The sequence below is a fragment of the Oncorhynchus gorbuscha genome, linkage group LG11 (assembly GCF_021184085.1).
Source record: "Oncorhynchus gorbuscha isolate QuinsamMale2020 ecotype Even-year linkage group LG11, OgorEven_v1.0, whole genome shotgun sequence".
Lineage (NCBI taxonomy): Eukaryota > Metazoa > Chordata > Actinopteri > Salmoniformes > Salmonidae > Oncorhynchus > Oncorhynchus gorbuscha.
This window is the reverse complement of record NC_060183.1, coordinates 11,045,413-11,055,026: the sequence shown is the minus strand read 5'-3', so window position 1 is coordinate 11,055,026 and position 9,614 is coordinate 11,045,413. Positions and strand designations below refer to the sequence as shown.

The 9,614-nt window shown below is 47.7% G+C and overlaps 1 pseudogene; it reads right to left on the bottom strand.

Annotated features, from left to right (window-relative positions):
• Positions 1 to 7,754: 7,754 nt before the first annotated feature.
• Positions 7,755 to 9,614, bottom strand: part of LOC123989604 — a 16,977-nt pseudogene continuing 15,117 nt past the window's right edge.

The following is a 9,614-nucleotide window of genomic DNA, read 5'->3' as shown; positions in this document are numbered from 1 at the left end:
ACAGGCCCCATATGAAGTGCCTGTGGGGATGGGTTCCACGCCTACTCTCGTGCACTAATGAAAAGTACACTTCTATCCCCTAAACAGAGCTTAAGGGAGAGATTTGTAGGTTCTAACGTCTCAGTGAGAAACTCACTAACTTCAAACTTTCCCAATGTGTATAACACATACTGAAACGTGCAGTTCTTTTCAATCATCCCTGTATTGATGTTTCCAACATGGCTTCCTGACAAGAGAACAAACTGGATTATTACTATGCATCTGTTGTCCAAGACGGACGGACAGACGGCTCTGATTGAGGATGAAATAAACTGACAGATGGGGAGCTGACTGAGGATTTAACGATCAAGTTAAGACATAATGGGATTTAAACCGTGCCAACAAAGCTTACTGGTCCTGTGTGCCAGCCTTCTGCTAACACAACCAGACAGATAGCGCTCCCTGGGCCACAGAAAGTTGGTGGTACCTTCATTGGGGAGATTGGGCTCGGGATACAGGCTGGAGCCGTCTACACCTCAACAGAGCAAATGGTCCCAGCCCTACACCTCAATAGAGTAAATGGTCCCAGGCCTACACCTCAATAGAGTAAATGGTCCCAGGCCTACACCTCAATAGAGTAAATGGTCCCAGGCCTACACCTCAATAGAGTAAATGGTCCCAGGCCTACACCTCAATAGAGTAAATGGTCCCAGGCCTACACTTCAATAGAGTAAATGGTCCCAGGCCTACACCTCAATAGAGTAAATGGTCCCAGCCCTACACCTCAATAGAGTAAATGGTCCCAGGCCTACACCTCAGTAGAGTAAATGGTCCCAGGCCTACACCTCAATAGAGTAAATGGTCCCAGGCCTACACCTCAGTAGAGTAAATGGTCCCAGGCCTACACCTCAGTAGAGTAAATGGTCCCAGGCCTACACCTCAACAGAGTAAATGGTCCCAGGCCTACACCTCAACAGAGTAAATGGTCACAGGCCTACACCCCAATAGAGTAAATGGTCCCAGGCCTACACCTCAACAGAGTAAATGGTCCCAGGCCTACACCCCAATAGAGTAAATGGTCCCAGGCCTACACCTCAACAGAGTAAATGGTCCCAGGCCTACACATTTACATTACATTTACATTTAAGTCATTTAGCAGACGCTCTTATCCAGAGCGACTTACAAATTGGTGCATTCACCTTATGACATCGAGTGGAACAGTCACTTTACAATAGTGCAGCTAAATCTTAAAGGGGGAGGGGGGGGGTGAGAGGGATTACTTATCCTATCCTAGGTATTCCTTAAAGAGGTGGGGTTTCAGGTGTCTCCGGAAGGTGGTGATTGACTCCGCTGTCCTGGCGTCGTGAGGGAGTTTGTTCCACCATTGTAGGCCATCAACAGAGTAAATGGTCCCAGGCCTACACCTCAACAGAGTAAATGATCTCAGGCCTACACCTCAACAGAGTAAATGGTCCCAGGCCTACACCTCAACAGAGTAAATGGTCCCAGGCCTACACCTCAACAGAGTAAATGGTCCCAGGCCTACACCCCAATAGAGTAAATGGTCCCAGGCCTACACCCCAATAGAGTAAATGGTCCCAGGCCTACACCCCAATAGAGTAAATGGTCCCAGGCCTACACCCCAATAGAGTAAATGGTCCCAGGCCTACACCCCAATAGAGTAAATGGTCCCAGGCCTACACCTCAACAGAGTACATGAAGTACCTATGCTTTTGTCCTTTCCTTAATCGGCATTGAAATAACAGCACAGGTGAAAGTAATATGGCGGATGCATTTTTCGGTCAATTAGTGCACAAAGGTACAAGATAAAGAAGATACACGGTCTAATATTAGGATGCAGCCTGTTTAGAATGTACAGTGTTCTATGTATTGATTATCAACTGACTTGTCACAGAATGACATTTGAGTTGGTTAGATTCCATGGTTGTGGGAGTGGTAGGGACCCACATGACACAACCATAAAATCTAACCAACTCAATTGTCCTTCTGTGATGAAAGCCAGTTGATTATCAATATGTTGATATTTGGACTATAAAAGTGAATCTTTGGGAAATGTGCAGGAATTTCTGCTTTTTGAATTATGCCAACTGGCCTGCACTTAGAAGGCCCCTGAATGAGCGTTACTTCTCCCTCTGATGGAACAGATCTGTATGCATATTCTGTATGCATATTCATGACTCCTCCGTGTCACTATCTGACACGCTCATTCATCTTTCCCCGGTAAGATTTGATCTCAAATTGTTTGGGAGTAAGTGGATTGGAGGGGTGAAGAATGAAGAAGGGATGCTGATTCGTTAAGGGGAGAAGGCTTCATAAACAGATGCTTCAACCATGTCCCTAGCTTGAGATTGGAAACACTGTGTCTTGTCCTGAGCGTCTGGGCGTAAAATGGGAAAAGGCTCGGCTTCTTTAAAGAGCTTAATGTGTTTCAGAAAGCTAAGGGTGAGTCATAAGCCCAATTCCAAAAACAGGTTACTTCCGGATATTTTATTTCTTCCAACAACAAAAAACACACACACAGAGAATCTTCTCCTTTCACAGAAATATCCCATTTGAACAATGACAAGCTTGACATATAAAATAGACAAATTGCTTTTCAACTGTGGGGTTTCTTCTCAGAAGAAAACACATGGTCACTGGTCCTATTCCCTGTGTTAGTGAATGGCATGGAAGTGCTTCAACTGATTGATACTTTCACATGAGGATTACCACCAGTCCACCTCTCCAAAACCCATTTCTCTAAAGCCTGTTTTTGCTTTGAGCCATTCGGTATCTTGTGACGCCGCAGATCTGGCCACAAACGTAGAAAACCATTGGTGCACAAACACAGAGAGACAAGAGAAACAACGGGATAGAATTAGAGGACACAGGCATTTGACCCGTTCTGCAACATAATCAATACAGAAATACCAATGGGGTGGAGACGACCGGTTCTGCGACATAATCAATACAGAAATACCAATGGGATGAGAGATGACCCGTTCTGCAACATAATCAATACAGAAATACCAATGGGATGAGAGACGACCCAATCTGCAACATAATCAATACAGAAATACCAATGGGATGGAGACGACCCGTTCTGCAACATAATCAATACAGAAATACCAATGGGGTGGAGATGACCCAATCTGCAACATAATCAATACAGAAATACCAATGGGATGGAGACGACCCGTTCTGCAACATAATCAATACAGAAATACCAATGGGATGGAGACGACCCGTTCTGCAACATAATCTATACCAAATAAAGGCTTATTGGTCACATATGTGTTTAGCAGATGTTATTGCAGTAATATCTAACAATATCTAACCCTAACCCTCTAAAGGAATGGAATCAAGAATATATAAATATATGGACGAGCAATGTCAGAGCGGAATAGACTAAAATACAGTAGAATAGAATAGAATACAGTATATACATGAGATGAGTAATGTAAGAGCAACATAGACTAAGATACAGTAAATACCAATAGGGATGAGATGAGTAATGTAAGACCCGCATAGACTAAGATACATAATAGAATACAGAAATACCAGATGAGGATGTAAGAGCAGCATAGACTAAGATACAGTAGAATAGAATAGAATACAGTATATACATAATCTAATACCAAGATAAGATACTAGAATATATGGTCACATATGAGTGTTACAGTAGAATAGTAGCAGATAGTTATTGCAGAATAGAATATATAACAATATCTAACCCAGTAGAATAGAATACAGTATATACATGAGATGAGTAATGGAATCTAAGATACAGTAGAATAGAATAGAATACAGTATATACATGAGATGAGTAATGTAAGAGCAGCATAGACTAAGATACAGTAGAATAGAATACAGTATATACATGAGATGAGTAATGTAAGAGCAGCATAGACTAAGATACAGTAGAATAGAATACAGTATATACATGAGATGAGTAATGTAAGAGCAGCATAGACTAAGATACAGTAGAATAGAATAGAATACAGTATATACATGAGATGAGTAATGTAAGAGCAGCATAGATTAAGATACAGTAGAATAGAATACAGTATATACATGAGATGAGTAATGTAAGAGCAGCATAGACTAAGATACAGTAGAATAGAATACAGTATATACATGAGATGAGTAATGTAAGAGCAGCATAGATTAAGATACAGTAGAATAGAATACAGTATATACATGAGATGAGTAATGTAAGAGCAGCATAGACTAAGATACATAGAATAGAACAGTATATACATGAGATGAGTAATGTAAGAGCAATATTAGTATATAGTGTAATGCAAAATATTAAGAGTCACATTTATACAGTAAAGTAAGAGCAGTGATTTCAAGTCAGTAGAATAGAATACAGTATATATGAGATGAGTAATGTAAGGCAGCAGACTAAGATACAGTAAATAGAATGCTGAGAGTGACAGTCTGATGGCCTGAGATGAGATAAAAGCTGATTTTCAGTCTAGAATACAGTCCCAGATGAGTTGTTGCACCTAAGATACAGTAGAATAGAATACAGTATATCTGAGATGATATCAGCATAGATTGAACAGGCAGTTGTTTGAGATGAGTTATGTGTCCATGATGATAGTAGAATTTTAGTATATCATGAGATGAGTAATCGGGTGCTGTACAGGAATGTCCTGAGATGAGATGTAAGAGCAGCATAGATTAAGATTTGAATACAGTATATTTTTTAGTTTGCAAGGGCTTTAATTTCTTCTTTCTCCTGAGGTTGAAGAGGTGCTGCTGTGCCTTCTACACCACACTGTTTGTGTGGTTGGACCATTTCAGTTTGTTAGTGATGTGTACGCCGAGGAACTTGAGGCTTTCCTCCTTCTCCACTGCGGTCCCTGTACGATGTGGATGATATCAGCGTGAACAGGCAGTTGTTTGGGTGGTTATTGTCCTTGATGGTAATCTTTTGTTTTGTTGATGTTGAGTGAGAGGTTATTTTCCTGGCACCACACTCCCAGAGCCCTCACCTCCTCCCATTCTGCAGCACATTCCCAGAGCCCTCACCTCCTCCCATTCTGCACCACACTCCCAGAGCCCTGACCTCCTCCCATTCTGCAGCATTTTCCTGGCTCCCAGAGCCCTGACCTCCTCCCATTCTGCACCACACTCCCAGAGCCCTCACCTCCTCCCATTCTGCAGCACACTCCCAGAGCCCTGACCTCCTCCCATTCTGCAGCACACTCCCAGAGCCCTCACCTCCTCCCATTCTGCACCACACTCCCAGAGCCCTCACCTCCTCCCATTCTGCAGCACACTCCCAGAGCCCTGACCTCCTCCCATTCTGCACCACACTCCCAGAGCCCTGACCTCCTCCCATTCTGCACCACACTCCCAGAGCCCTCACCTCCTCCCATTCTGCACCACACTCCCAGAGCCCTCACCTCCTCCCATTCTGCACCACACTCCCAGAGCCCTCACCTCCTCCCATTCTGCAGCACACTCCCAGAGCCCTCACCTCCTCCCATTCTGCACCACACTCCCAGAGCCATTCTGCAGCACACTCCCAGAGCCCTCACCTCCTCCCATTCTGCACCACACTCCCAGAGCCCTCACCTCCTCCCATTCTGCACCACACTCCCAGAGCCCTCACCTCCTCCCATTCTGCACCACACTCCCAGAGCCCTCACCTCCTCCCATTCTGCACCACACTCCCAGAGCCCTCACCTCCTCCCATTCTGCACCACACTCCCAGAGCCCTCACCTCCTCCCATTCTGCACCACACTCCCAGAGCCCTGACCTCCTCCCATTCTGCACCACACTCCCAGAGCCCTGACCTCCTCCCATTCTGCACCACACTCCCAGAGCCCTGACCTCCTCCCATTCTGCACCACACTCCCAGAGCCCTGACCTCCTCCCATTCTGCACCACACTCCCAGAGCCCTGACCTCCTCCCATTCTGCACCACACTCCCAGAGCCCTCACCTCCTCCCATTCTCCTCCCATTCTGCACCACACTCCCAGAGCCCTGACCTCCTCCCATTCTGCACCACACTCCCAGAGCCCTCACCTCCTCCCATTCTGCACCACACTCCCAGAGCCCTCACCTCCTCCCATTCTGCACCACACTCCCAGAGCCCTCACCTCCTCCCATTCTGCACCACACTCCCAGAGCCCTCACCTCCTCCCATTCTGCACCACACTCCCAGAGCCCTCACCTCCTCCCATTCTGCACCACACTCCCAGAGCCCTCACCTCCTCCCATTCTGCACCACACTCCCAGAGCCCTCACCTCCTCCTCCCATTCTGACCTCCTCCCAGCACACTCCCAGAGCCCTCACCTCCTCCCATTCTGCACCACACTCCCAGAGCCCTCACCTCCTCCCATTCTGCAGCACACTCCCAGAGCCCTCACCTCCTCCCATTCTGCACCACACTCCCAGAGCCCTCACCTCCTCCCATTCTGCACCACACTCCCAGAGCCCTCACCTCCTCCCATTCTGCACCACACTCCCAGAGCCCTGACCTCCTCCCATTCTGCACCACACTCCCAGAGCCCTGACCTCCTCCCATTCTGCACCACACTCCCAGAGCCCTGACCTCCTCCCATTCTGCACCACACTCCCAGAGCCCTGACCTCCTCCCATTCTGCACCACACTCCCACACCTCCTCCCATTCTGCACCACACTCCCAGAGCCCTCACCTCCTCCCATTCTGCACCACACTCCCAGAGCCCTCACCTCCTCCCATTCTGCAGCACACTCCCAGAGCCCTCACCTCCTCCCATTCTGCAGCACACTCCCAGAGCCCTCACCTCCTCCCATTCTGCAGCATAATCAATACAGAAATACCAATGAGATGGAAACGTGACACAGAACAACAAAAAAGGATAAACCATTGATATAACTTTATTTAGACTGAAGAACATGCCGTATAGTAAGTGGAATGTGATGGAGTAGCAGTACAACCTTGTTTCCTTTGCCACTGATAAAACGGGCATGGAAAGACTGATCCAGAGACAGTTTTGGTTTTGTAGCCCATGATGGAGGAGGGTGGAACTGGAGTATGGAAAACTGACCCGTGTGTATTTTAATCATTTTCATAATGTCTTCTCCTTTGACCTTATCCTCGCCTCTACCATCAGTGATGTGATCAGCACCACATATAAAAGTAAAAAACATACATTTCTGTTTTAATTAGACACTATATATAGTATTTCAGGTGTTCCCGAATTATCAGAAAAATATTTCAGATGTTCCCTAATTATCTCGAAAAATCTGACCCCTCTCTCCCTCACCCCCTCGCTCTCCCCTCCATCCTCAACTCTCTCCCCTCCCTCCCTCCCTCCTCACCTCTCTCCCCTCCCACCCTCCCTCCTCACCTCTCTCCCTTCCCCCTCTCTCTCTCCCCTCCCGCCCTCCCTCCTCACCTCGCTCCCCTCTCTCCTCACCTCTCTCCCCTCCTGCCCTCCCTCCTCACCTCTCTCCCCTCCCTCCCTCCTCACCTCTCTCCCTCCCTCCCTCCCTCTCCCTCCTCCCCCTCCCTCCCTCCTCACCTCCTCTCCCCCCTCCCTCCCTCCCTCCCTCCCTCCCCTCCCTCCCTCCCTCCCTCCCTCCCTCCCTCCCTCCCCCTCCTTCCTCACCTCCTCCCCTCCCTCCCTCCTCTCTCCCCTCCCTCACTCCCTCCTCACCTACCTCCCTCCCTCCTCACCTCTCTCCCCTCCCTCCCTCCTCACCTCTCTCCCTTCCCGCCCTCCTCTCCCTCTGTTGCAGGAGTCCTCCAGGTCTACAGGTGACACTGTCACACAGAGGTGATGGGCGTGGCGGAGTCTGCGATGGCATGGGCGGGGTCACAGGTGAAGCAGACAGTGATGGCGTAGAACGATCCCCAACGAGACCTGCTCTACGTGGTGAAGGTTCTCTGACCCCAAAGAAAATGATACTCACCCTGGAGGAGGAGGAAGAGAAGAGAAAGAGGAATGGAAGAGAGATGGGTTGATGTCTCTCTGACCCTGGAGGAGGAGGAAGAGAAGAGAAAGAGGAATGGAAGAGAGATGGGTTGATGTCTCTCTGACCCTGGAGCGGAAGAGAGGAAGGGGGAGTTGGAATGAGAGATAGAAGAGACATATAGGCTGGTGACCATCCTTGGAGAGCAGTTGGTTAGACCAGAGGGAGAGTTAGACCAGAGGGAGAGTTAGACCAGAGGGAGAGTTAGACCAGGGGGAAAGTTAGACCAGAGGGAGAGTTAGACCAGAGGGAGAGTTAGACCAGGGGAAAGTTAGACCAGAGGAGAGGACCAAAGTTAGACCAGGGGGAGAGTTAGACCAGGGGAGAGTTAGACCAGAGGGAGAGTTAGACCAGAGGGAGAGTTAGACCAGAGGGAGAGTTAGACCAGAGGGGGAGTTAGACCAGGGGGAAAGTTAGACCAGGGGGAGAGTTAGACCAGAGGGAGAGTTAGACCAGAGGGAGAGTTAGACCAGAGGGAGAGTTAGACCAGGGGGAGAGTTAGACCAGAGGGAGAGTTAGACCAGAGGGGAGACCAGAGGAAGTTAGACCAGAGGAGTTAGACCAGGGGGAAAAGACCAGGGGAGTTAGACCAGAGGGAGAGTTAGACCAGGGGGAGAGTTAGACCGAGTTAGACCAGAGGGAGAGTTAGACCAGGGGGAAAGTTAGACCAGAGGGAGAGTTAGACCAGGGGGAGAAAGGAAAGAAGGATGAAAGAAATAGTGGATTAAAAGGGAAGCGAGAAATCCAGAGAAACGGGATGAGAGGACAAGGAGAGATGGGCTGTAGATAAAATATGGTATAGAAACAGAGAGATAAGAGAAGGATACATTGGAGATAAACAAAAGAGCCAAGAAGATGAGATGGGGAACGAGATGAGGTGACAGGAAGTGGCAGAGAGGAGGTAACAATCTAGTAGTATGGAGAGATGAGGACTGGTGCAGAAGTTAAATAAAGGTTCAGCCAGCACTTTACAAGAAACAGAAAACACAGATGTTCTTGAAATGTCTGAACATAGACGTAGTCACATGAGCTGGTTGGCCAACAGAGCTGATTGGCTGGGTCAGCTAACAAGAATTAGGCCTGGATGCAGGAGAAAGTCAAATGATTTAAAAGCTCCTTAAAAAAGTTGATCCACTCAATGTTTCTGCTACAGACTGTGCTGAGCTGTTTACATAACCATACCAGTGTCATTCTAGGGCAGAACTTTGTGTTTTTGTTAAAAAGTGAGTGTCATTAAATTTTTAACATAAAGCTGAAATTGTTTTCTGGTTGTTTAAAGGAGCATTTCCTGGGAGGAAGGTTGTGTGTGTGGTGTGTGTTGTATAGAAATACCCCCAGCTGTCTAGCATAGGACGGCAGGGGAAATCAGTGCCAGGCGTTAGGTAATAGAATTTACGCTCTGAAAAGCAACACAATGAGAAAAAGGACAGAAACAGTAAGGTGACAGCTAACAGAGACAGAGAGACAGACAGAGACAGAGAGACAGACAGAGACAGAGATCCAGACAGAGACAGAGAGACAGACAGAAACAGTAAGGTGACAGCTAACAGAGACAGAGACCCAGACAGAGACCGAGAGACAGACAGAGACAGAGACAGAGAGACAGACAGAAACAGTAAGGTGACAGCTAACAGAGACAGAGACCCAGACAGAG